The sequence below is a fragment of the Linepithema humile genome, chromosome 3 (assembly GCF_040581485.1).
Source record: "Linepithema humile isolate Giens D197 chromosome 3, Lhum_UNIL_v1.0, whole genome shotgun sequence".
In the NCBI taxonomy this organism is placed as follows: domain Eukaryota; kingdom Metazoa; phylum Arthropoda; class Insecta; order Hymenoptera; family Formicidae; genus Linepithema; species Linepithema humile.
This window is the reverse complement of record NC_090130.1, coordinates 422,158-449,953: the sequence shown is the minus strand read 5'-3', so window position 1 is coordinate 449,953 and position 27,796 is coordinate 422,158. Positions and strand designations below refer to the sequence as shown.

The window sequence follows — 27,796 nt, the reverse complement described above, 5'->3', positions numbered from 1 at the left end:
GCGTATAAATCTTTCCTTTTGAATTCAGCTTTGTTTTCTTTTTTTTTTTTTTTTTTTTTTTTTTTGAAAACTTTCGATATCTCGGGTTATACTTCATGTCGGTTTACATTATTTCGATCTAACAACAATGCCACACGTTGACGGAATTTTGCATACGATAACGAAGTTCGTCATCCGCGATTTCTCTTCGCGTAATATGTAAATATCGAACTCGTTCTGCGACTCGTTCGTTTCATCAACGTTCTTCCCATCAGGCCGATAGAAGCCGATAGTCGATCGAAACGTGATTTTCGCTTCGCTATTCATCCAGTTTGGCGTACGCTTCCTTAACGCGTACATTAGCGGCATTATCCTGTGCGAGGAAGGAAGTTTGCTCTTTATTACTCTCGAGTGTGAATTGCCCATCCGGCATTTCAACTGCAGCCAATTGCGTGGGTTGAGTGACGTGGAGTGTGCTCGCGGGATGACGTCAAGAAGTCGTAATCGTTCGCGTCGATATCGCAGCGCGAACAAAGTTTCGCGCCGCGATAAGTCGTTCCAAGTCTCCCGCGATAGGAAGCTCTATTAAGGACACGCGAGATTAATTGTTCGCCACTCGATCGTATCGGCTAATACTTCACGACGACGCGGTGCGATAGGTACAGCTAACGCTGCTGCGTGAATCAAACTCGGTTGGCAATTGTGGGAAATGAATGCCCGCGCTCTGAAATTCCGTCGTTCACAGAAACCATCGATTTCGTACGCTTCGGGATTTTACTGTGACATTTTGAGCGGAAAAATGAAAATTTCGTCCAAATTTCAATTTGTCTGTATATAAGGTTTCTGGATTTTGTTATTTTAAGTTTTTATTTCTACCATTCAATTTTCATTAAATATTAATTATACATCGAAAATGCAAGTGTTTAAATTTTTTCAAGGTGTAATATATAGTGTTTTTTTTAATAAAATAAAGATTAGTAATAAAAATAAATTTATTTTATCTTATTTTCTATAAAAATTTGGTGTAAAATATGAGAAAACATAACAAGATATAATCTTTATCAAAGAGATGTTTGTCTGCAGAATAAAGAAACTCTGTTTGCTAAAATGTAATAATAAAATGTTTGTCGCTGCTACTAGATATAGCATTGCAATTTAAATTTATGTTGTGGTCAAAAACCAACGTAATTTATGATTTCGCTAGTTTAAATATATATTTAAATGCTTTAATACTTGCAATAACAATAGGAATTCTCTTGATGCACATTTTTATCACAGAAGTCTGTATGCTACATTTATATGAAATCGAAGCGTGGATATTTTCGGCGTAGTTTGCTTTTAAATGCTATGTTGTGCGCGCGTTTCACATTTTCAATTTAAATGCCTGCGACTTTTTCATGAAAAATTTTAATCTGTTTCTCTGGACATACATGTAATTACGTAAACTGTACATCCGCGATGTTGGCGCTCGCACGGACTTTTGCATGGTTCATCATGGCACAGTCTCGCGGAGACCAGCGCAGCAGCAATAATAGTACCTGGTAATTGCAGGCGGGTTCCCGGATTTCACAAAGGTGAACTGGATCTCCGTCTCATCGGAGTACACTCTCTAGCATTGTGTTACATTACAAGCTCCGACACGGATATAGCTAAAAATAATAATTGTCATGTTCAATGTAACAATGTTGTGGAAAAGCGTGGTGTGTATCTCGACTCGGCCATGATTTTTATAACTCGTATCTAGGAGAATTCGCGAGTTAGCGGTGCCCAGGAGACAAATCGGCAGTAAAGCCAAACCGGTGCGATAAAAAAAAAAACGCATTTCAGGTTAAACGCTTTCCCAGGAACGAATTAAGGCGAAGTAGGGTAATCTACCTAGCTGCTACCCAGCTGAATATCGAGATTCCCAGAATGGCGTAACCATTCGAAGTAAACTCGCGCGTTACGATACGCTTTGCTTCATCGATCGTGATTTGATCACGCTAAGAGAAGGGAGTAGTATTTATCGAAGAAATATAGTTTCCTTATCTCTTTTCTCTTGTTCTCTCAAATGAAAATGTGATAAGAAATCCTTCCATTATACATTTTTAAGATATAATTCTGTGTTCTAAGAGTTTAGAATAGAATTCTGAAAATTTATAATGCAAGTATTTTCTACTGTGAGAGTAATGCAGCTCTTACACACGTTAAAAGTTTATTTTTGTTTAAGAAACATGTTCCGATTGTTTTGAAATTAAAATTCTCGTCATTAATATTTTTTCAATTATCGCGAGATTATCTCGATATTATTTGGATTTTGATCATTTCTCGAAGATTTAGTGTATCAGGCAGAATTCACAAAGGTTGGTAAACTTAATTAAATCGAACATTTAGATTTTTCTTTGTCGTTCTGTCGTAAGATCTTATTACGCGGAATCCTTTTTGATAGAAATCATAGCTTGTTAGTGTTTATTGGAGTGTAACTTCCTTGTTTAGTAATGTGGCTAGCAATATCTAGCTATTTAGGTATCCGACTACTATTCCGAGCATTACGCGGGTAAATCAAATCCGGATGTCCGTCTAATATTCATGCGGTTACCAAATGGACTGAATTGCGGCGACAGATGTAAATCATAGGGAGGTAACCGAGAATCTTGATTAATAGTTTGTAAGCTAAAATCTTTATCAATATTCTTATGATGTTTAATTAAACATTAATACTATTTTCATTAGAACAAGCGTATGGAAGTGGATGTTGGTGATAATACAAGTAAATAGTGATTGTCAATGTAAAGCAAGTTTACGATATCTATCCTTTTTTGAAAACAAAATGTGAGACAGAAAATACAACGCTCATAATATCATGCGAAACGAATGCTTAGTCTTTCTTTTGTCTTAATACGCAAGGAAAATGATATGTGTATAAATAAGAAATGAAATTTATCGAGTCTATGCTCTTTTAATCTTTATTAGATATTACGAAATCCACGGAACACAATTTGACAAGCATTGGTGCAGAGAATACATACGGTCCATATTAATAGTACTGCCGGTTCGCGGGTTTAATTTATCCACGTTCCCTTACAGTTGTGGTAAGCTGCATATTAGTACGCTGAATGTTTACCAACCGCACAGCGATATCTCATCAGAAAATTTAACGAGCGCATCGGGAGGGCGGCTTCCTGAGCGTCTCGCCTCGAAATTCTATTGCGCGTTCTCCGCAGTAGCGTGTGAGTGTAATGCGCGCGACTCCGCCATTGGTTCGCCCCGCTCACGATACATAAAACACGCCCGGCTTTTCCGCATTTACAGTCAATCAATCGCGGGCATAAAAGTTCGTCGTCAAGACCGAGTCTGAAATCGAGGGCGTCGAAATCGCTCGTTAGCCCGCGAGGAAAATAGTCGTTCCGGCGATATCGACGGCGACGCTCCGGAGTAGAAGCTCGCTCCGAAGTTTTATTCGTCGGGCCACACCGCCGCGACGATTTAGCGTCGGTAAATTCGCTCCTTCTTCTTCCCTCTCCCGCGAATTATATGGAATATAGTAGAACGTAGTAATAGTAAATGGTTGAAGAAAATAAGGGCGAAGGACGGGCGAGAAGAGTATTATCGCGTAAAAATGCTCAATATTCCGCAGATGTATTCGCGTGCGAGGCGACACGTGCGAGGAACGCCAGCGGGACACGATGGAATTCCGGAAGCGTTGCTGCACCCTCTTACGAGGTAAATTTTAACCCAAGATTCCATTGGCCTGAAGAGGCTTAACGAGCCTGCGGAGACCATATTTTGAATAATGCGGTTTCGCGCGCGGTGAGCTGCAAACAGATGAAATTTTAACTATTTTGTTAGATTTCAAATCTGGCATTACTGAGTTCTCTCATACAGCTTGATTAACACGAGAACTTCATTAATGTCGGACGAATGTACAATAGTATTCAATCGATAATGACCCAGTAGTGCAGTTGAATTATTTGCTACAAGATAATGCGCGTATTTAGTGTGAAATAAAATTTGCAAGTTTTAAGTGAAAATTGCTAGTGTCTTTCTAAGTTTATGCTGCCTTTTTTGCGAGTATATTTATAAAAAATATTGCTTTCAAAATTTTTAATTTTATCGTAATTCAAGTTTGCTCTATCTCATTAATTAAATGGTCAACTAAGAAAAAAGAAAAAAAACACACACAGGATGAAATGTAAAAGTAGTTCAAGTGCGATTATCATTCAAACTTTGTAAACGTCAAATTTATAGCGCTACTATGTTTCGAGATAAAATACAAAATTATTTCGTGAAGCAAGATTTAGAGACAAAAAAACTGTAGCGCTTTTAACAACATGACGAATATAAAGTGTGATTTTTTTCCGATAAAATAGAACTCTCGTCCCGGAGCAATCGGATATATGACTACAATCGCCATGAAATGTAGTGTGTGCGTACGATGCTATAACGTATGAGTCCCCGTTCCTTGTCGAGCAATCAATTTAAATACCATAAGCGTAGCTCCATATTGCGATATTATGCACAAGCGACGAGCATCCAATGCGCATTGCTCAACACGATGGATGCTTGCGCCGAGCACGCGACGCTCGTTCGTCCTTATTTTCCGAGGGCGCGTCCCGTATAATGCAGGATATTGCCGTTCTTTATATTTTCAAAGGATGCTGCTGGGAGCTACGAGCGGAAGGAGGAAAAAACGGTGAACTTCGTGCATACGTATGTACATTATATTACGTACAGTATCCGCGACACGATGTGCATGCGCGTACGTAAGGTGCTACTCGTCGGTCTTTGAGATGGGTTTTCGGAGGGAGGGGTTCGAGAGTTTGTGCGAAAAAATTTATCACCCGATGTGGTTCGTCGCATTTCTAACTTGCATAATGCACTTTTCACGCTCGCGCTACGTGCGAGCGAAAGCGCGCAAATTGTTTACACGCGCACTTTTGTCGGCGTAGTAAAAGCTCCGCGCTGTCCGCTTTCAATCTGTTCACTCGCGCTGCTCTTATCGCTCCACGGACGCTTGAGAGATCGCAAGCACCAAGTGCATTATAAAACGATATAAATGTAACGCGCCGAACGGAAACATTTTAAGTACTTTTTAGTGTACGTCGCGGTGAAAATGAGTGAGACGTTTTATATTTAGCAATTATGGACTTGTTTCTATATATAAGTCGGAGGCAAGCGTGATCGTCAGGAAATAAATGCAATACTCCAATTTTAGGCAAATTTGTACATTTCGTATGTACGCGTTAGAAAATTCAGTCAGATTTAAAGTGAAATTATTGTTGCTATTTATAATTGCTTGTTTATAAGCTGTTATGAAATAAAACGCCAAAACATGTTCGTGAAAAGAATTGTTCGAAATGTTTGTAATTTGCGATTAAAATGGTGCAGTGTGCGATGTAATGCAAACGGTGTAATTTACCTTTTATGTGAAACATCGCAAAATGCGAAATGTATCGTTTAATGGGAGTTGATCAACAAATGGGAATTATTGCTGCATTGGTTTCGCTACGTAAGCAGATTTAAACGTATCGTCTTTGAATTGGCAAAATTTATTATGAATGCATAAATGTTTTTATTTTGCTCACAATCAGTATGACTGATGCTTTTAACACCTCCTTTAAACATTGAAAATTATTAAGTATTTCTTTTATCACTTCAAAAGTATGAACTGTACAACGCTCGGTATGTCACGCAATACAGAAAACGCATATTTCTCTTGCAAAAATTATATAGGATAGGATTTTTCGAGAAAATTTGCATAAAATTTATTATTCAGTGTGTTTATGAACGCCATCGTAATTTAGCTAATGCGCTCTGCAAGTCGAGCACTTGGAACGAGTATGCGAATTGTTTATAGGCGTCCTTTCGTTAAAGATCGTTAATTTGATTGTATATGCGAGCCTTCAATGGGGAAGGGTTAAAGCCAAACAACGCAGTAACAGACAAAACAGTAAACTGCATTGTTATCACATATTTCATAACATAAAAAAGATTGCATATATGTAAGATAAAAATTTTTATAATTTGCAAAGTTGATTATAATAAATTGCATAGAATTTCATTCATAACTAGTTCAAGAAGTGCCATTTGTTCTCATTGATAAAAGTTTTTTTCGATTTTTATCAAAATATTTTTAAGAAAAATAATTATAATTGTTTTATACGTGAAATGAAAGTAGAACAGGAATATTATATTTATTTTATAATGTTTTTTGGAATAATAAACAAAATTTATATATAATTGAAGTTGGAGTTTGTTCTAACATATTATAATTAAATTTGATTTTATGCATACTGTATGAAAATAATTATTAATTTTTTGTTTTCGTGTTAATCATAATATTATATTTTTATCATAAATCTCTTTGCTTTAAATATATAATTTTAATATTAACGCAACGTTAATGTTAAATAAATATGATAAAATCAACATTAATGTTTGCACGATCGTCGATATTTATTGATATTGGATATTGTAGCCAGCCTTTTATTTAAATATAAATAAGTTGTGAATTAACAAAATTTAAAACAAAAGTTCATTTGCTTTCAAAAATTTACGGCTTTATGCAAATTCTTATTATCCCTTGAAACTGAAAATTTACATACAAACGTAATTCTCAGGAATATATCTGTGTTTATGAAGAAGAAATATATTATTCTTCTTCTTCCGTGAAGATATACTTGAAGCTGTTTATAAAGCAGCAGCCGTAAAACCATGCAAAGCTACGTTATAATAAAGCTGAAACATCGACGTTCACCTCGGTTTTCTTCTTAATTAAAAGCTAAAATTAAAGCTTTTTGATATTATACATACAAGTAAAACAAGTCGATATAATTAAATTAAATTAACTCCGATTGTATAACGAGTGTATATCGTGTACGTATAACTAGCAGTATTCGTTTTCAACTTTGCACGCTTAGATATTAATTAATTTTTGTAAATTTTTATTGATTTACTTGTTTTAGTTCTAAAGTACATATTATGATATAGTTAAGTACATTTAATGGCATGAAAATGTATATATAGTTCATAAAAAAGTGATTTTTAATTTTTAATTTTGGAAAACGTATTTTTTTCACACTTTTTTGATATATTTTTGTAGACAGATAGATTAATAATCTAAAAGTGTAAAAATTGACAATAAATTAGTATAATCACTACTAGTTTTACAAGATTTTAAATTTATAAAAGACACGATTTTTTGCGGTGGAAAACTTTCGCGGGATTATAATAGGAATCGACACGGTGGCTGGGTTTGATTTGGGTGAACGCCAGCGTCGGCATTAATTCTTGGCTGCTTTACTCGCACTCGACAATTACGCGCTTACACCATGATACTCGAAACTGTTAAGACCTGGTGAATTTTTGTTAGACACTTTTGTTTGATTCTAAAGATTTTACATATGAAACGAAAGTGCGTTGAAAAAATAAAATTATAAAGATCAGTGTAGTTTTTACTTTTTATTATTTTTGAATGTATGCCTTTTGCATTAAAGTATGTGCACATAAAAATGTTGCTTCAATATCAATGTTATAAATAATTTGATTGTTTGTTCAATATCGCACACTAGTAATTAATAATCTATTTTATAAAATGTCAAAGAAGAAGAATGTCTCGCGGCATGGAATTCGATTGCAGCACGTTGCATTAGATCGCATTATACTACGTACCACAAGACACGATTCGTACTCACAAATGGTTTTAATGGCTTACTGTTTGTCTCGTGTGTGACCACAGTTTGTTCGCAACAGAACAATCTGGAAACAATTTGCGGGTCGCATATGTACTTTCCGGAAAACTGTCTGCCACGTAGAGACGCGGTAATGCACGAACGAGTGAATCTCCGTTTGCCTCCGGCTTGCCAACATTTTGCTCAAGCTATTTGCAAAGTCGATATTAATTATTTCGGCGCACGGGAGCAATTTGTACCAGTTATTACTGATTACAGTTTCGATAAAAAGCTCTAGTGGAGAGGTAAATCAGAACGCGTACACGATGCAGGACCTTCGTTAGATATCGAAATGAACGTTTTGAAATTCACAGTTCTGTATAATCGTATAAACGTATTTTTATTTAAAGTAATATGGCATTAATAACATCTCTTTCCTTAATATTCAATATTTTACGCCTCTTGCTTCTATACAAACTGTGTCACGATTTTGTAAATTACTTTTTGTTTATAGAATTTTTCCTGAATTTATTTATTGACACATCAGATTTTGATGAAACATTACGATTACAATTAGGCTACGAGTACAATTAGGTATCGATTACCATCTTCTCACATAGCTGAGCGATTTGTATATATACACATAATCGATTAGTCTGTTTACCGTGCGTGACCCTCGAGTGGATTATGTCTGCAATCGATTAACTGGGCAATCGATCGACCACACTCGGTTAACAGATACCAATGCATCCTACTACAATTAACCGCTTAGCGGTGTGCTCAAATTACCTAATACTGCTTTGCAGTGTTGACTTCTCTTGCATTCGCTGCAGCAATCTCATTTCAAGTAGCTCAAGATTGATATAAGATCAGCCTAATCAATGTAGAATGTTGTGATAAAAATTTTAGATTGTACAAATAAATGAATAAGAATGGGGACAATTTGGAATCGAGAATGTAGATCAGTTTAATAACAAATAACTTAAACAGAAATATTTTTGTTTTAACATATTGTATTCCAAATTTTATTAGAAATAAGCTACATGATTTGCCTACATTTTTTGTTCTTTTGTTTTGTCAAAGTTCAATATTAACTTATTCTGTGAGGTCAAATGGGGAGTAAAATTTGATCTCAAATACGATGTGATTTAGTTTCCATAGTTTCATTTTAACTATATTTGTCAGAATTTACCCTAAAGGTAAAAATATTTAAAGCACGACACAATTTTATTTTTTAACTACAATCATATGTACACAGGCAACCTCTTTTATTACAGCATAATTAATATTTTATAGTGAAAAATGTCATGAGAGAATGTTATTTTTATTAATTATATTTGAATAGCGCGGACAGGAGGAGAATATTTCGAGAGCGGAGAACAAAGTATTTTAACGATATTTTGGCTAACAATGATTTTTATTATATGCAATGCGAAATAATTTAATTTAAACTAAAAGTTTGTAATGTTCTCTTGTATTTGATACGAAACTTTCGAATTTTTTATCGAAGTAGCGACTATTAGCCACTTGAAAAAATAATTTTTTAAAAAACGAAAAGCTCTTGATTGATATATTCCATTGATAAAAAAACATATTTAATGGTACCATTTTTGTCAGTAACGCAACAATAATTCAGGTTGGAGAACGTTCGATGGATAGATTGGAAGTAAAATCTTAAGTAGAGATCTTTTAACATAGACGAATGAGTTAATTTTCAATAAATATGACTTTATATTGTTAGCCATTGTCTTATAAAAATTAATTTTATAGATAATTGTTTAAAAATGAAATGATCTTTTTTCGTTCTTTGTTACAAATGGAAAATGTGTGAGTGTATCCTCTATAAAGGAAAATAAAAGTGGATTTTTTTTGCATGAACAATTTTGCGAAAGATCTACAGTTGCTTTTCAGTCACCTATGTAGTCAGGTTAGAGAAGTCGAAGGAGACAAAGTACTCAGTCGTATTCTTGAGGTACTCTCGATTTTCGCTGCCTCGTCGAGACGAATCAGCGAACCTGTTTACTCGGATCTCGTCGCACGAACTTTAAACTTCATAGGCAAGGCTTGTCGTAAATCAAGCGTTTCAAACCGGCCACCTGTGGCGTCGCATCGTACGAGAAGGCGATCCTACAGGCAGTTCTTCGCCTTGACTCGACCTCTTCGTCCTCGAAATAAAGTAGCAGGTTTCGATAAGAAATATATTTAAGCTGGAAACGACTCTTTATGTCATTGCTTCTCGTTTTCCTTTAAATCTTTTCTCATTTTTCAAAAATTTACCATAAAATCGTTATAAATTCAAAAACTTGATTATTTATAATTAAAAAAGCTGTGGAAAATGTCCTTTAAATTACGAAATTATATCTTGAGATAAACTTTGTTTAGGTTTAGAAGTATCTTGTATATATTAAAATTTTTGATTTTTAACTTTAAACTTTTTTTATATATAATATATATCATTTGAAGTATTATTGTACTTAAATTCATACAACAATAAATTTATCAGATGATAAAGCTAAAGTTCACGAATTTGCAAGATAATTTTATTTTCTACAAGTACATAGCTAAGTAAAATTTATGAAAAAATTGTAAAGTAATATATTACCGGATGATAGAGAGCAGTCGTTAATTCAGTAAAAAGATAAATCTACTTGGCAATGTTCGCTAGACGAGTCGTGCAAATCTTGAATTGCAAGAGAAACGGAGTTTGACAGTATAGTGGCAATCGACATTTCAACGCGACATAAATCGCAGCACGCACGTTATCTCGTGAAATCTACGGACGATTTCAAGAGTGGCTTGCGGAGCGGTTCGACGGAGCGTCGCGACGCTTACGAGGTAAGGGACCTTCCTACTGACGTCGTCTGGTTCGCCATTGGGAATGGACAGGCTCGCCGTTAAGGGATTCCAGTGATGTCCGTCCGTTCGAATGACGAGTTCCAGCGATCTGGAAAATAAACCTCCCTCTTTCCTCCCTCACGTCTTTCCCTTACGACCGCCAGTCGCATCCGTACCACCCTTACAAAGATATGAACCTTCACGGGCGCTCAGTTGCCCTTGCAATCGCGCAAACGAACTCGTCCGGCTCGATTTTGTCGATTTCTTGGAGCAGTAAAACAGTCGTACGACGTCTCGCGGCAAAGTCAATGCTGTCCGATATGGGCCCTCAGAAAGGTATTTGCAGTCTCTCGATCGAAGTTATGAGGTATTCATGGCATCGTAGAGGACCTTATCATTGCTCTCGTCGGTGAATTTTAATACCTCTGCTCGATGAAACGGACTTTGGTCAATATGGGCGCTTTCAGAGTTCTGTCGCCAATTCTGTGGCGGTAAACGATCCATTGCACAGTTAATATTTCTCTTTATGATTATACTACGCTTTTAATGAAAATTCGAAACGCGAAGTCAAATACATTTTCATATTTTCAATATTAATGCTCTATAAATTAAATTAAAGGAGAATACTGTTATATTACATTTATGAAATCAAAGATTTCTCGTACAATATGATCAAAGAACTTGAACAAATTACGCGATAAGTTACTCCATAAAATTTCTGTCAAAATCATAATTATATTTATTTACAGATTCGATTATAAGAGAATTCTAAAATTATATCTTAAAAATTTTTATTTTTTGAAGATATTAGCAAAATAAATTTAGTAGACTAAATATACAATCATGAAAACCTATAAACTATAGAATTAGCGAAAGCTTATAATCATCAGATTAAAAATATTTTTATGTGTAAAGAAGTTGCTTTTATTGGTATAGAAATAAGCAATGCTAAAAATGGTTTACTATTTGTCGTAAAAATGTGTATTTCCGCAATTTTTGTCGTCCGTGACAATCATATAATGTTTACTTCGACGACAAGTAACGACAAGTAACCCTTGTTCGCACGTTCGAGTAATAACGACGTCTTTTACCCTCCGCGTTTCGGTTTTGTGCACCACTAAAACAGGGATTGTTCTCGAATAGCGGCACAATGATAAACGCGGAAAGGTGCGAAGGCACTTCGTTCTCGGGACTGGTCCTGTTTATCTCGATTTAAACGGGTGAGATCAAATTATTGTTCCGTGTTTACAAGCTACCATTTCTTTAGCAGTACAATTTATTATAACTATGCGTTTATTGTTTGGCAGCATATGTAAAATTCTGCTTTATATGATTTATAATTTATGGGAAAATTTGTGACACAGAGTCCCAAGTTTTATAAATAATTCTCGGCGAATGTTGTAAATAACCTTATGAATTCCGAATAAACAAGATTTTGTATCATTAGGAACATTTTTATACTAACTTTTCAGAATAAAAAATAATTTTAAATTTACTAATATAAATTTAAGCGTTAAAATATTTCTGCACAATTATCTGCCGAATTATGAATTGTATTTAATGGAAGACGCTTAAGTTTTAAATGGTCGCCATTAATCGTTGATCTTTGTTTCGCTCCAATTCTCGAAATAAGGCTATTGTGGTACCGTTAATAACACAAATTAATTACATGCACACCGTTCTTCCTTTCATAGCTGGAATAAAGATGAGAGCTTGTTATTATTTGTTTAGTCATCTGGCGGAAACAAATGTTCTCGGAAAGGAGTGTTAGGCACGGCTGTAACATCTGATAGGGATTTTGGTGCATTATATTTGTAAGCTTTTGAAAAAGTAAAAATTTTATTCTTTAATATTGCATCATTTTTACCGAGGATATTTATTTCAATTAGCGCTGAAAGCATCTTGAGGAAAAAGAGATAACAATTCTTCGCGTTTAAAAAATTTCTTTAATTAGATATCTTTAAATATCTCGAATATTTTAGTATTTTTATTATTTGCGGATGAATGTTGGATGCTTGTTAGACAAAAAATTGCACACAACTTTAATCATTTAAATCTGGAGGACAATAGTTGTAAAATTGCAAGTTATATAGATCGTATGCACAGATATAAGAAGTTTGAGCGGAATGCTTGAAAGCATATGCTTGCATCGCACTGCGAGAACTGTAAGAACTGTCATAGCTCAAGCTCATTTCCCCAGACTCGCAACTTTGGGCAAAACTGCTCCAGGACTCGTATTTTAGGACTACATCCCTGGAGCAGAGACAGTAAGGCTGAGAACGCAAAGTGAGAGAAACGAGATAGTCGGGTCTCCTCCTTCATCGCGAAGTCTCCTTTCTCCGGCTTCATTGTTCCAGCGTCCTTGAGTGCAGAGGTTTCTTTCCTTTTTTTCTTTTTAACTAATTGATACCCCTTTTGTCGATGAACGGCGACGGGGTGAGCGCTTTACCGTCGCGGAAAGAGCCGTAATTAGGGGCTATTTATCGCTGGCCTTGAGGAAATTTCTTCTGCATCCCTTGGAGCATCTATCTTACTTTCGCTTCCCCGTTCCAAAGAGAGCAGGCCGTCCTCACTCCCTTCCCCCTCCCCGTTCTTATAGCTAACCCCCGCTCGAACGGCTCTCGCGCGAGATTTAGCAGTATTAGCGTCAAATGGAAGACCGGGTCGTTTAAGGCAAATTGCGGAGATATCGTTAAAAGGGTTCTCTCTGTACGGCTTTTAAGCGTATTTACGATCTCTCGACCGCTAATTAAACCACGAAATCTTACACGACGTGCTGCGAAAGAACGAGGAATCTCCGACTCTAAATGGCAAGAATTCTCGCGCCTCGAGGAAGAATAGTCTTTGCGAGGAATCAAAGCAGTTGAAATCACCAAGATTTAAACTTGCAAATCATTGTCAAATGTTAGGGACATAGCACACGGAATATCGCGAGAGATTCAAGATTTTTAACAATTGTGCTGTGTTGATATTTGTGATCTTTAATAACTATCTTGGATGAAATATCTCATATCTCTTCGTTTGTAGATGTTTCGAAAAGTATTCATTTTCACGTGTCAGATATCAGCAATATAAATTACGTAATTTTGAATGAAGCTAGTGTTTCGAGAATGCTTTGCTAGGGATGTAGCTTACATGTAGCTTTGAAAAATTGAATGTCCATATCTTTAGATCTGTTTCAAAGTTTATATACTATAGTGTACATATAATTTGAATATTTATATCACTGATATAGTGTTTTCTTATAGGTAATGTATTAGGATCACATGGAAACAGACTCTATAAATTTGAAAGTTGCGAATTAATAAATATTCCATTAGCGTTAATTATGTATTTACAGCATAACTGGCATAGCTATAATGAATAGAGGCTGCAGTAACGTACTCATCGCATTAATTGACAATGTGTCGTGTACGATATGCATCCCTCTTCCATTAGTGGCATAATATAATTTTATAAAGTGAATTTTTTGTAGAGACCGGCCACTCGTATTACGGCAGAAAAATTATGCAAAATATAAATTTATCGGACGTGATCTGAGGTTGTACGCAATACTTGGAACATTCTGTAAAAATCGATAAATTGTTATCGCAATTATTCAATTTTTTAGGAACAGAATCCATAATGAGAAGTACGAGAAAATTAAAAGTTATTGTAAATTTATTGTGTGTGAATATCCATTTGATGTTAATCTTTCAAGAACTTTTCATTATTAAATATTAGTAATTTAAAAATTAGAATATACAGTTTACAGTTTGCAAAAGATTGTTTTAAACAATTATTTATAGTTTGATTTTTCACAGCAACAGAATAAGTTCACAGCTGTGTGTAATGTTATTCTGACTATTCTAAAATTACTCTGTGACTATTGCGTACAATCTTCCTTTATAAAAGAATGTATGTGAATCAGTGTGTGAAACAACTCTCGGGTGTACTTCGTTACTTTTTGTGGTTGAAGTATTCTTCGGTGAGAATAATTATAATCTACAGTGTTTTATTTCGAAGAATTTCTGTCACGTATTTTTTGTCGCTGTCGCATCAAAGATACACTTGCGTGCACAGGAAGTACTTTGATGCGTCCAGTGAACTCGATAGTGCACCTTTGAGCTTTCGTTGCATGTCAGATTGCGTAATCGTTGCCTATGTAAATTGTGGACTCAAGAGGCTTGTAACTTGTCTCTGTTACATGATGATGAAGTCAAGTCTTCGAACTCAAGTTTGAGGATTATGTGTCGTAATATATGTAACGTGCAAACTTTATGATCCACGGAGGGATTGGTTCTATGCGATAAAGTAAGTACCGTACAATATTATCCGATTTCCAGGGTTTGAAGGAGTTTAAAAGGCTTGTGTCCATATTTGAGAAAAAATATTTCAAATAACAATATTTCTGCGTTTGGGCAAAACAATTTTTGGTTGAGCATTTTTTAATCCAATTTGCAGTAGATATATTTATGTGTAATACTATGCGATTTGTAGCGTTAATAAGATTACATAACTTATTTTATTAAAAGAAAAAAAATTATTACATCAGTTATTAAAGTTTTTCTTTTCTTTCTTTTCGATAAATCAGTAAAAAGCAACAAGATAATTTTTCTGCAAATGAAGAAAATGGAGAAAAATCCTTATTTTTATAGCTGCCTTGCAAATAATGAAGATTAAGCATCACGGTGTAGTAAATGCAACAGGCGTGTTTATAAATTGTTTTATCGCAATACGCATACATAACCACGTTACCGGCAACGATACGAGTGAGCTCGTGATGATGATCACAGTCTTGCAACTTCGGGGCTCTTGAGACGCGTAGGGCCGGATATTCTCCATTTCGGCTTTGAAACCGCCATCGCCTTTTCAACCGTATTATCTTCTCCGTTGTAACGCTCGGGGGGGGGGGGGGGCGAGGCTTGTCTTGTGAAACACAAACAGTTCATCATTATTGTCGAACACAGATTTACGGCCGATCGCTCGCCGAAAGCTGCCGATGCAAGCTCCGTCGAGCGCGGCAAGAAAAGGGAGCCTTCATTGTTACTCCCAGCGAACTGCTCCTCGCCCGACACTTCTCCTCACGTTACTCTTTTCTTCCCGAGTACACGCCCATATCCGCGCGGTTCTTTTCTTACCTCGCGCGAAGCTCACCGTGCTCCCATCGCTGAAGATACTTGTAATGCTGTAACAATCTCTCGCGCGACTTCCTGCTGACCCAGGAAGTGTCCGTGAACGACACTCGCTGGTCATTACCCGGCCCGTAACGAACCGAACGTATTCTACGTGCGTATTGTCGCAGAAACGTAAAGTTAAAGACGCAAAGAGAGAAACTTCTTTGTATGGAGTTGGACAATGAGAAAAAGAATGAAGAGAACCAGTTGCGTCATGGATTGATTAAGGTCCTGGCTTTCATTGTGATTTCTACTGCTCCAGCAGAAAGTCTTCTTCAGATATCTTTCTAAAATATCCACGCCAGTTATCTTCTAATTTATGAAAAGTTGTGACATTAATGCGTCGCATATAACATTACAAATTATGTATCCATTTTTTGCGAATAAATATTTAAAATAAAAGCCGAGGAAAAAATGTTACATATTCATAAAGTATTTCTCTAAATATTGGATTGCGTACTATTGTAAGTAATTTGGGATTTTTTTCTATGTATAAAAATGGTGTTATTGTTTAATACGCTGCACGCTTAAAAAATCATGATGTGGGTAAAACTTGATTACTTTGACAAACGAATGTTTAATTTATGTGTTAACTAACCTGTGCTTGCCTGACATAAAAAGAGTAGACAGATTTATTTGAAAAGTTTGAAATTATTTATTACTATCAAATAAAATTTACATTCCAAATTTGTAATTTTCTATATAATATTAAGTTATTATAAATATAAAAATAAGATAAATATATATGTGTTTGTGTGCAATTAGATATAAATAAAAATTGTAAACATATAAATTTTTACAGATCGGAATGGAAGCGAGCTCGCAATCCTGCAACTGGTCTCTTAGGAGCGTAAGGCCGGATATTCCGCATTCGTGCTTCGAAAATATAAGAGGTAAAGCAATCCTAAGTTTTCTAGTAGAAACGTATATCACATTTGGTGGGAAAGAGTGAAGGAATTAGGGAAAACAACAATGAGAGATGCGCTACTTTTCCCTCTTCTGTTTTCGCGTGATACGTTTCGACTAGTCGATATTTGTGATTATTGCTGGGGCCATCTAACTATCCCGATGAAATGTACCTTTCGATTCGTACAGACTCAACAAACTTCGCTACTTCCAAGTGAAGTATGCTTCTTCCCAGGGCAGTCTACTTCCTCGTATATACGTGTGCACAGACACGAATACCCGCATTCGCATCATTCTTCGGACTTCTCTCTTCATTAAACTTCTTTAAGTTTCTTCGTAATTTCCACTTCCGCTTGTTTCCTCCATCCAAGTGCTCTATCTTCTCGTTTCGCTACTGACTCTTGATGTATTCTACCGAAATTTGGATCAATTAATCGTAATGAACAACGCAAATGACAAACAGCTAGTCCAAACAGAAAAGTCAAATCTCCTCGTCTAAAGAGCTGAATAAGAGTCGATTCGGGGAAGCTTAGCTCTGATCGGAAGATGTGCTTTGCATTCGTTAGTTCATTGAGAATCGATAATGCAGCTCGTACATCATTTGTCTCATTTTGAATTCTTTCCCGGATTATTTGCGTTCAAATTAATATAAGCGGAATAGTAAAAGTTTCTTTGAAATAAATAAATTGCAAGATACTTGTTTTTAAAAGAAATTTTAAGTACGAGACGAGGAAAAAGATTGGCAGTTTGTTACCTTGAAAGCAAAACGTAACTTTTAAACACGTAAATGTTAATAAATCGATTTTTTTAGTTTCACTTTTTTGTTTTTCTTTTCTTTCGTCGAAATGATACACTTGTTCTAGTTTAAGTGTAAGCAAGGGTGTAGAATAGACACGAAATTAATTTTCTTACAAAAGAAAATTGGCGTAAAGAAATCGGAGAAAAATGAATATCGACTACGTTTGTTTTACGGCTTTGTTCCTTCGACATTGCGACTTTATTTGCCTGCTGCGCCTGATTACATGCACCTTGCGTTCGCGAAGATCGATACTGGAAAATGCGGTCTCCGTAGACTTTGTTCGTACTTACGTTTGGCTAACAAGCACGAGACTGTCCAAAGTATAATTTCCTTGCAGTTGCATCGCGGCTCGTCTTACGGATTAATTAACTTGCAGTCTCTTTTCGCGCTTTCTTATTTTATTATGAAATCTTCGCCGGCACTTTTCATTCTGAGATACTTTTTCCCTCTTTTTTTTTCTTACTGTGTTCTCTGATTCTCCGCATTGCGGCGCGTAGATAGGTTGACAAAGATTGGTTTTTTTCAGAAAACAACTGTAAACGCAGGTAAATTATCTCGAGAGACGGTAAAAACGTTTTCTCAATTTTAATTTTTAGTTTAATAATATATCAGTTTATTATGATCACTTTTAAGTGAAAGAATTACATAAACTTTTTTAAAGCTGCTTTCCCAAATGTGCTTACAACAATAAATTATGGATCTCAAAAATGATCAATACGAAACAATATAAAATATAACTAATACAATTTTGCTTTATCCCGTCGGTTTTTTCTTTATATAGAAATTCTATAACTGTATTCTTTTATCTGCAGCTCTTTGCGTATATGCAAAGTAGAAAGAAATGTATCAGAGAAAATATTGCATCTCGCGCATTGAAGGCGAGGAAAAAGGGGAAAAAAGTTCTCTACATTCAAAAACTGGCTGCGACTGTGTCGCGTTCTCTCTCTCTCTCTCTCTCTCTCTCTCTCTCTCTCTCGTTCGTTCGTTCGTTGGTCAGGCGTTGATTGGTTCTCTTGACCGGCAAGTCACTACCTATGTCCTCGTTAAATTGGACCGATCTTCGCGTTAACCATCACGCTTGCGTGTACTTCACTAATGACGGAACTGCACGAGCGCTAATTGGACACGCTCGAGTTACTTTCTGCAGCGATTGGCGCCTCGATTGTCGAGGTTAATTTATATAAAAAAAAAGTAGGACGCGACACATAATAAAGACACGCTTGTCCTTTAATCATTGAATTTTTATCTTACAAGATACTTTAAAGTACTAGACAAATTTGATTTAATGAAAGGATTCGACCAGTTCGAGCTTACTTCAAAAAAGTGCTAAAATTTTTCATTCTAATTACGATTCACATTAAATTATCAGCTCTTCTAAAGAAAGTTTTTGAGATTATGCATTTTTATTACGTTAAATTGTTTCAAATTAAATGTGCAAAATCAATTCTATTACTTAATACTAGTATATTTCTTAATACTAGTAGATATATTTTTAAGAAAGAAATTTAACAGAACATGGTTAATATAAATTTTTCGTCACGCTTTACTCTGACATAACTCTCGCTTGGAGTCCACGATGGCAGGGTATAAAATTCGAGTAAAAAGTTTGCAGAAAACGAAGTTTAAATTGCAGGGAAAATTACGAGCTGCCAGAAGTTGTTTCGCGCCGTGAAAAAATTTGTCCATTTGTCCGAGGTCGAAACAATTTATTTATGAGAAATTTCTGTCGAAAGCGCTAGAACGCGGATTGTCAAACGAGACAAGAGAAATCCGTGTATGGACGCGTTCCGAGAGAATTATGCCCGCGCTATCGAACCATCTTCGAATTTCAATCGGAGCAATCTTTCCCGTAGTCTTTTCACATAACGAATGCAATACGCGACTACACAGTTAAAAGTGCACGAAATGCTCCAACTCGTGGAAGAGAACTTGCCGTCTTACCCTCTTCGGGGAATTAAGGAAATTCTCGTTGGGAGTGCGAGCATCTCCTCGACGTGGCGAATGAATTTTCGAAGGCGATCACGGCGTATCTGATCTACGTGCGACTGCTCGTCGATCGCGAATCCCTTTATCGGGTTTATCCCCCGAGTGTCTCGGGAAGGAAAATGATAAAAATATCTACGTGCCCAGAAAACTTGGGGTCCGAAGCCAACGGCGAATACCGGGCGTATACCGTCGAAACGCCTTATACACCTTAATTGCGCCAGCCGGCGTAAGGTAATGGTATTACCACACGCTCCTTTGAACTCGAAATTCAATTATTTTATAGCTCGACACGCCCAGTTACCGGCACTTAAGGGCACGTAGTGAGCGCTAAGTGTCCAACTTCTTTAGGCGATGTGATATATAATTTCTTATTAGCGCGTCGAACTTATGGCTAAAGCCACTCGTAAATGTCTACGACGCCTGGCGCGTCGCGGTGTCCGTTTTAATGTCGCGCAACGGCATTGTGACGCAAACCAAGCCGCGGCAAAGCGAGGGCGAGGTTTTTATGGGGCGGCCACGGCGGGGGTCGAATTAAAAAAACGGCACTCGGAATTTCAATTGGAATTTCCATTATCTAGGAATAGCTAAATGTACCTGTGAATACAGGGTCAAAGTATTTAAATAAGCAGCCAAGTTCTCGGATTTATTACGTCCATATTGAAATTCCAGTGCTCTTATTTCGACGTCGTTTGTTGATCGCATTCCTGCCCTGGGCAGGTGCATGCCGTCCGAAGCGCGGAGCATAGGAAACATTGTTCATACGTAATTGCTTGCGCTTAGCCTGGAAAAGTATAGTCGTAGCCAAAGTGTCATGGGCGAATTTTTAAAATGATGATTAATGCGCGTGAAATCAAAATGGTTTAATTGCCGGGATTCCTCGTCCCAAGAGCGTGCAGAAACGAAGAGAATCTTTCGCGCCTTCGCAACGTTCCACTTGACGGTTATCGCTTAATTAAGTTTTTTCAGGTAGTAATTAAGATAAATTTCATTGGTAATTGGGTCATTTCTTTGCAGCAAATTGCACGACGTTAGATCCAGCAAAGCGCGTAAACATTTTACGATCCGGAAAAATCTGGTAACGACAATAATTAATGATTCTATGAATTATTGGAAGTGCTGCGAGAAAATGCCTCGTGAATAAAAGACAAGTAAAATAATATAATGTTAAGCTGTCGTTCTTTTGAATTTATTTGAAGAAAGAAAAACGAGAAATTTGAAAAAAAAAAAGAAACATTTATGTTACGTATTTTCTCTCTTAGCAATTGCTTTATTATACAATTTCAACGTCGCAATTATAATAAGATCTTCATATGATATATATCATAAGGCATAATTAATGGTAATTATTCGACAATTAAAGTTTTGCAAAAGGACGCTACATTTATATACGTAGCCAGGATAAAAGCTAGGATGAACAGACGGTATTTCTGAACCCTACTGTGTGTGCAGCGGTATGTCATTTTTTCCGGAGGAAAATTAGTTTCTCAGTTAAGTCTCCCTTGTGAAAATTTATACAAATATTCGTTGCGCCGCTTAAGAAGCAGAGCGGAAGACGCTGCGATTATAACTGGGAAACTTAACAGAACTTAATAGTGCGCCGCGGAGGCAGATAAAGGAGAGGGACTATTTTCTCCGCCGGCCGTCGCTTAATATACATGTATATGAGACTTAATAGACATCTCTCAGACACCTTTATCTTTCGCAGACTCTAAAACCGGTATAACTGGACAAACTGACGTGCAAACTTAGCCGACGTCCGCGCGCCCAACTTTCCTCGTTCTGCTACCACCGTGGACGCTGCCGAGTTTAACAGTCGGAAAGAACAATACCCCGAGCGTCGCGCGGGGTGAATTTGTGACACAGTAAATATCGCTTCTGGAAGGCAAATCGCCAAATTCCGCGTTGGTTTCCGCAATTGAGAAATGTTCTGGAGTCATTAGGGAAAAAACAAGTAGAAAGAAAGAGAGATTGCGGTCTTCAAATAAGTTTTGACATAAGTACTAAAATGTTTTTTGAAATGAGCAAATTAATTGGTGGATGGAGAGTTCCATGTACGGCAAGTTTTACTTTAAAACATGTGTTTAATAATACAAAATTATATATAATTATAAAAATTTCTGAAAATTAGTAGCAATATTTTTATCGAGAAACTATTATTTTTATAATGTTTATCATCATAAAAAGCCGCGCGTATTGTATTTCAAATGACATTTGATGATACAACAAATTAGCACTTTGTATGTTTACTGTTGCATCACAGCTCTTTTTAAATACAAAGTCTTTAAAGAACGGCGCACCATCATGTCCGGCCAGACTTGAGCAATGATTGTGCAGGCGGTGTTTCCAAAGTTCTGAACACTCGTCCACAATTCCATGAAGTCGAAGTTGAAGTTTCGCGTTTCCGCCGTTCTCGGTCCGAGCGGCAACGTGAGAGTGAACCATCAGAGAAGAGCTGATGGTACCTAGGAAGAATGGACTAGCGTGAGTTCCTGGACAGAGCGAGTTTTCAAGGAGAAGCCGAGCGGTGTGCCTCGGAGAATAGAAGGATAGCTGGGATAACGGTGGTGTTCTACGAAACCGCTACATCCACATTCCTCCGTTGCACATACGAAACATTCAACGTAGATTGCAATATGTTGCTCGTTAGATTTCCATTGCGCCAGTTATTGAGTCGCTTTTGTTTTTCTTTACTTTCTGTTTCGTCGGAATAATCGCTTTTGAATAAGTCAAACACGATTTCATCACTCTCAGGCCATTAATCTTGATAAATATAAAGGATAATTATTACGCTTCAAAGTTTTTAAACTTTCGACCACTTTGCCTCATTTATACAGCGAGATTCAAATCTATGTGAAAAATTGTTGTTTCTGTTACTTTCCGTGATACAGCGCAGTTTTAATGAGGTAACGTGATAATAATCCTATATTTTACAACATGAATGCAAGAAGATAGTGATGCAGATAGTGCTATAAACCGCGAAATTATCGGACGCAATGACTTTACGCTGCTATTCACGAAAACTCAGTTGTAAAATGATTCGATGTAACTGGCATCTGCTAGGCGGATGCGAGAACGGATGCGAGAACGGAAAAGCCGTGAGGAGACGTTTCTCTACCATGACGGATTAAGTATCGGCGGATTAAGCACGCGTCACTCATTTTAGAGACGTCGAGAGACGCGTCGCAGCGTGGATTTCTATAATCCCCGGATGCAGCACAATTATTTCCGCGAGTATTATCCGTGTTAAGTTCTTTCAGCTCCGACTGTTTTTCTCGAATCTTTTACGCACCCCGCTCGTGGAATTATTACGTGTGTCACGCAACCGCTTTAAAGAATCTGCATTACATAAAGTACGACGAAGACCAGTATATCGCCGACCAGTAGGCGTCTCGGAACGTGATCTGAAAAGCAAGTTTTGCATTCGTCATTTCGAGGTAAATGCAGTATACTCGGTGTATATACTGGCGCCGCGGCCTCGTAACTTTGCTTCTATCCACGTATACATTCATTCCGCTTTCCTTTTCACGGTACTGTTTCGCCATTTTATTGCACCGTCTTGGAGGTAGCGTGACGACTAAAGCGATACCTCCGTACCGCGAGAGGATTATTCGAGAAGATTGCGTACATTCGTTTGATTTCAGATCGAGTTCACCGTTGGCATTTTGCTTTTGCACACGCTTCAACACGCTTTTCAATCAATTGTTTGCAAGTAGTAGTTGTTAAATGAATCTGTTCAGAATTTGATGCAATGAATGAAAGAGTGTGCTAGTGAGACTGCGATATCGAACAAATATAAAATATGAAATATTTAGCCAAATTTGTGTGCGTGTGTTATTTGATAATCAAAAAAAGCAGCACACTTGAGGTTTTTTTAGATGCGAGCGAATTACGGCACTTAGGGAGTTAATCGTAAAAGGTTTACGACCGAAAGCACGGAGTGCAGCCCGAAAAGCAATCCCGTACAGGCACCCTTGCGCATCTCGTCAATACTTGCTCTACTCGATAATTTGAGAGATGCGAAAACGCGATGGATCGGCGGAAAAGGGGGTGGTGGAGACGGGGGAGAGGTAAGGGCGGCAATATTTCTTAGGTGGGAGGATTGGCAGCGTATCTCTCTCGGCATCTCGGCGGTGTTGAAATTTTATGACAACGAGATAGGTGCGTACGCGTTTTCGATATGCTTGGTTATCTGATGGCACGTCAGAGCTGACAGGCGCGATTGCGTTAGAAGGCTCTTATGAAAGATTGGTATTGTAATTGAATTGCCACGATCCGCGTGGCTGTTGGCCGGACGCACGCGAAGAATGTCTACGATTTATGAGATTCCGCAGGATACCCCTCGGGTTAAAGGCGTGCTCGGGGTATGAAGCGCGATTTCGCGTTGCATGGAATTTTTGCAATAAAACGAACGGACGATAGTAACAGGTGTTGGAGCTTTTGTACATTATGACAGATAATTTGAGCGCAGCATTGAGACGCGCTAGCATAATAATAACGTGAATCTTCTTTTTTCCCCGGAAATTAGAAAGTCGCTTAGAATTATGTGAAAAGTTGAAATATTCATAAAACTACTCGTTTTATAAACGTTTTATAAACGTCTCGCAAAATTTACCGATTTATGTTTCACTGAACGGTTTAAATGTGTGGTTATTGTCCCGCAGCTAGTAAATAAACCTACATAAAACTTTGAATAATGAGAACACAAGATACTAGTTATGCATAAATTTATGCGAATTATTTGCATAATTTTTTTACGCAATTACACATTACAGCAATTACGGAAATTTATTTAGCAGCTTTTGCATAAAATCTGTTTCGTATTTGAATGTTATTACATAATAATTTGGCACGTTTCTTATCGCTTACAATAATATTAAAAGCGAAAAATAATATTAAGTAAAAGTTGAAATATTCATAAAACTACTCGTTTTATAAACGTTTTATAAACGTCTCGCAAAATTTACCGATTTATGTTTCACTGAACGGTTTAAATGTGTGGTTATTGTCCCACAGCTAGTAAATAAACCTACATAAAACTTTGAATAATGAGAACACAAGATACTAGTTATGCATAAATTTATGCGAATTATTTGCATAATTTTTTTACGCAATTACACATTACAGCAATTACGGAAATTTATTTAGCAGCTTTTGCATAAAATCTGTTTCGTATTTGAATGTTATTACATAATAATTTGGCACGTTTCTTATCGCTTACAATAATATTAAAAGCGAAAAATAATATTAAGTAAATTCGTCGAAATTGTAATTGAATAAGAAACGAATAATAAAAATAAAAAATAAATCTTTATCGAACGCTGTCTAACGCTGCAAGCAAATTGACATCAATTCCAACTGCCGAGAATACTAATCAGATCTCTCATAAAAAAGATAGTATCCTCATCTCGTATTCAATTGCATTTCCGTCTGGTTGAGCATTCAAGCTGTCTGAAAACTCTCATTAGCGATTACGATTGATTCTATGACCGTCGGTTAATCTTTTATGACACGAACTTTTACACAAAAATTAAATTGACTGGAAGTAACATGAATGATATTATGTATAATAAATATCATATTTAATATAAAAAATAGTAGCATAAAAAACTGATCAAATAAATAATTAGTTAAAATTGAACGTAACTTTTAAAGCAATAATGCATTTCAAAAATTTCTCTCAAAGTTATTTATAACGCATTGTTTTTATTGCTGTTAAATTTTTCTCTATTAGAAAATCATGAAAATTCAAACTTAATTAAATTAATGAGTCAAAGAAGTACCGTTTATTTTTTTGTTTTCACAAAAAAGAAAGAAAAGTGATGAGATGAAAGCGATGCTCGATAAGACGCTTTTGAGAAAAGAGGGAAGGCGCCGCGATTGATACGGATTCTCGCGGAAAAAACTCGCGGCTTCTTGCAAAAGCGAGTTGCGCCGAAGAGTCTGAAGGTAATTCGAATGCCCGAATCGTAAAAGGAGCAGGTAGCTGTGTCATCATCCCGATCCTGATTGCCGTCCTGCTTCCGGCTATGGTCAAGCGTTCATGCCATTCTAATTAGCGACTGCAATCGAGGGGCACAAGGGCAAGTTGGCAGTTGCGCCCGCGGGAATAGTTGCCGCGCTGAGTGCACCTCGGCGCTACTAACCCGGTGAAATTCCTCCGTTATATGACCGCCAAATCCGTCTGAGCTGCTAGCCAGAAGTACAAGCTTTGATCGGGTGCTTGAACTATGATTTACGTTTCGAAGCGAATGTAAGTCACTGGATGAAGGATGGAATAGCGAAAGAGATATGATAGCACGAAGGATTCAAACTGAATAAATTAGTTAATAAGAAAATTTGATAGTAAGCTAAAGAGTTGACAATCTTGTTAGACGATAGATCTGAATTATTTCATCAAATTTAATTAATAATTTTCATTTAATAATCACAGTATAACGAGCATTTTTTCTCACAGCCTTTATCGGTAAAGAAAAACCTATTATCTTGTTGGAACATATCCAAAAATCTTTGAAAGAAAAATAACAACTATTGTTTTTTTTTTTTTAAACAATAGAATCATACATTATTGAAGAACATAATTGTTTTACAAAAACATTAAATGATAATTTTTATAACAATTGTAATTAAATCAAATAATTGCGATATTTAAAAACTATACAATACGATTTTTCAGTTTAATCTTTATAAAAAAATTGATAAAATTGCTGAAATAACTATTTGTGTTGACGTAACACACGTAATAATGAGATATTCTTTTGGATAAGACAATTTCGAAAAATCTTTGTCGAAAGACGATCATCTCGCATCTTAATTGCACTTTGCAGATTCTTGGCATTCTAGTTATTTTAATTAGCAACTTTACCGGTGAGAATTGTCGCGCAACGGTACACTCGCGCGCGCGAATCATTTGAGATTCTCGCGTCACATAATCGAGCCGGTTGTCAGACCGCTCGAAATTCATCCGACAGTTTCCGAGCGAGAGCAATAACGTTAACAACGGGAAGCATTTGTTCGAGATATATATATATAAGTGCGCGCATAAACGTGGAAGACAGAGGCAAAGATAGAAGTGCGGCGCGGCGGAAATAAAAGAAAAAGCGGGGCGAGTAGAATGTAACGTAATAAATAAAGGAAGGAATATAGAACTTGGAAATAGAATATTGTCGGAACTGAGCAAAGCGTGATACTTGTTTTTATCTCTTGAAGTACGAAGCGAAAATGATGCATTCTTTCAGGTTTCCATCTTAAATTTATGATACTTTATGCAGAAAGGAATTGTCTATTGCAATAAATGTCACACAAGCATTGATATATTTAATAATGCATTTAATATTCGACTTTTTTTGTTTTAATATGCAAAGTTTTTTAAACATTAATCTATTAAATTTGCTAAAATAAAAATAAGACATAACTAGGAAAATTCTCCTGTTTGTTCGCTTAATATACTACATAAAATAAAATATTATATCCTTTTGAGATATATATTTTTCATTATGAAACTCGTATTCGAAAGGACTCTTATTGGGCGTTGTCGTCATCCTAATTAGTAGAGATAGAAGCTGCCGGTTGCAGCTGGGGTCTCCTGTTAGTTTACTGAATACATTGATGCACCTGCAACGGTTACCCATTTGGTGCTCTCCTGCCTTGTCCTGTATACTCCCTCTCGCCCTCTCCCTCTTTCTCTCTCTCTCTCTCTTGAGCTCTCTCGATGGATTTGTCAACGTCCATCAATTTGCTTTAAAGCTGAGTCAATGACACTCTTGTTTGCATATTTGCTGAAATTTTTGAAATTGCAGCCAGCCTAAATCTCAATAATTTGCATACGTTCATCAAGTGACTTTTTTAAACGTCAAATTTTTTTTACAATGTTTTGGCTCAAAAAAAAGATGTGCACATTGTCATTTATGAATAAGAATTGTATTTAACAATTGTACTTAATATAATGGCATGCGTATTAAGTTGCATATATTACTTTGCATTGTGCGATAATATAAATATTTGATAAAATATTGTTATTTGGTAAAAACTGAGCCACTTTTTACTTGAATTCGCCCTTCTAACTTCGTAACTAGTAACATGAATATCAGCTAATATCATAACACGAGCGATTGAATCCGTTTTCAATGAAGTATTCAATACACTAGTTCCGGATTGTAATTAGAATCTGCGTCCTCGCTGGCAGTGTACGAAACATACGCGTCGGCGGTCCAAAATGCTCCTAATTCTCTCGCCCAGATGAAGGCAGCATGATGTAAATATGAGGACAATACAAAGCGGTGAATCTGGATTTCGGGTGAAACACGACCTGCAATGACAGTACACAAGGGATAACAAATCGCGCGTCGGTATATACGCAACTTCACGTATCACGTATCACGTATACTTCTCGATTCCGTTCCGCTGTCACGGCACGTTGTAATTTACATTGTTTCGATTCTAAATATCGAACGCAATGCTTTTTATAGAAATTATATATTGCATCCGAT

The 27,796-nt window shown here is 36.5% G+C and overlaps 1 protein-coding gene across 1 annotated transcript in view; it reads left to right on the top strand.

The window, feature by feature from the left end:
* Positions 1–27,796, top strand: part of LOC105675915 (immunoglobulin superfamily DCC subclass member 4-like) — a 339,899-nt gene that overhangs the window by 37,371 nt on the left and 274,732 nt on the right. The window contains exon 3 of the mRNA XM_067351466.1: positions 16,422–16,512. The gene's annotated coding sequence lies outside the window, so the exon portion shown is untranslated. The remainder of the gene's footprint in view (positions 1–16,421; positions 16,513–27,796) is intronic.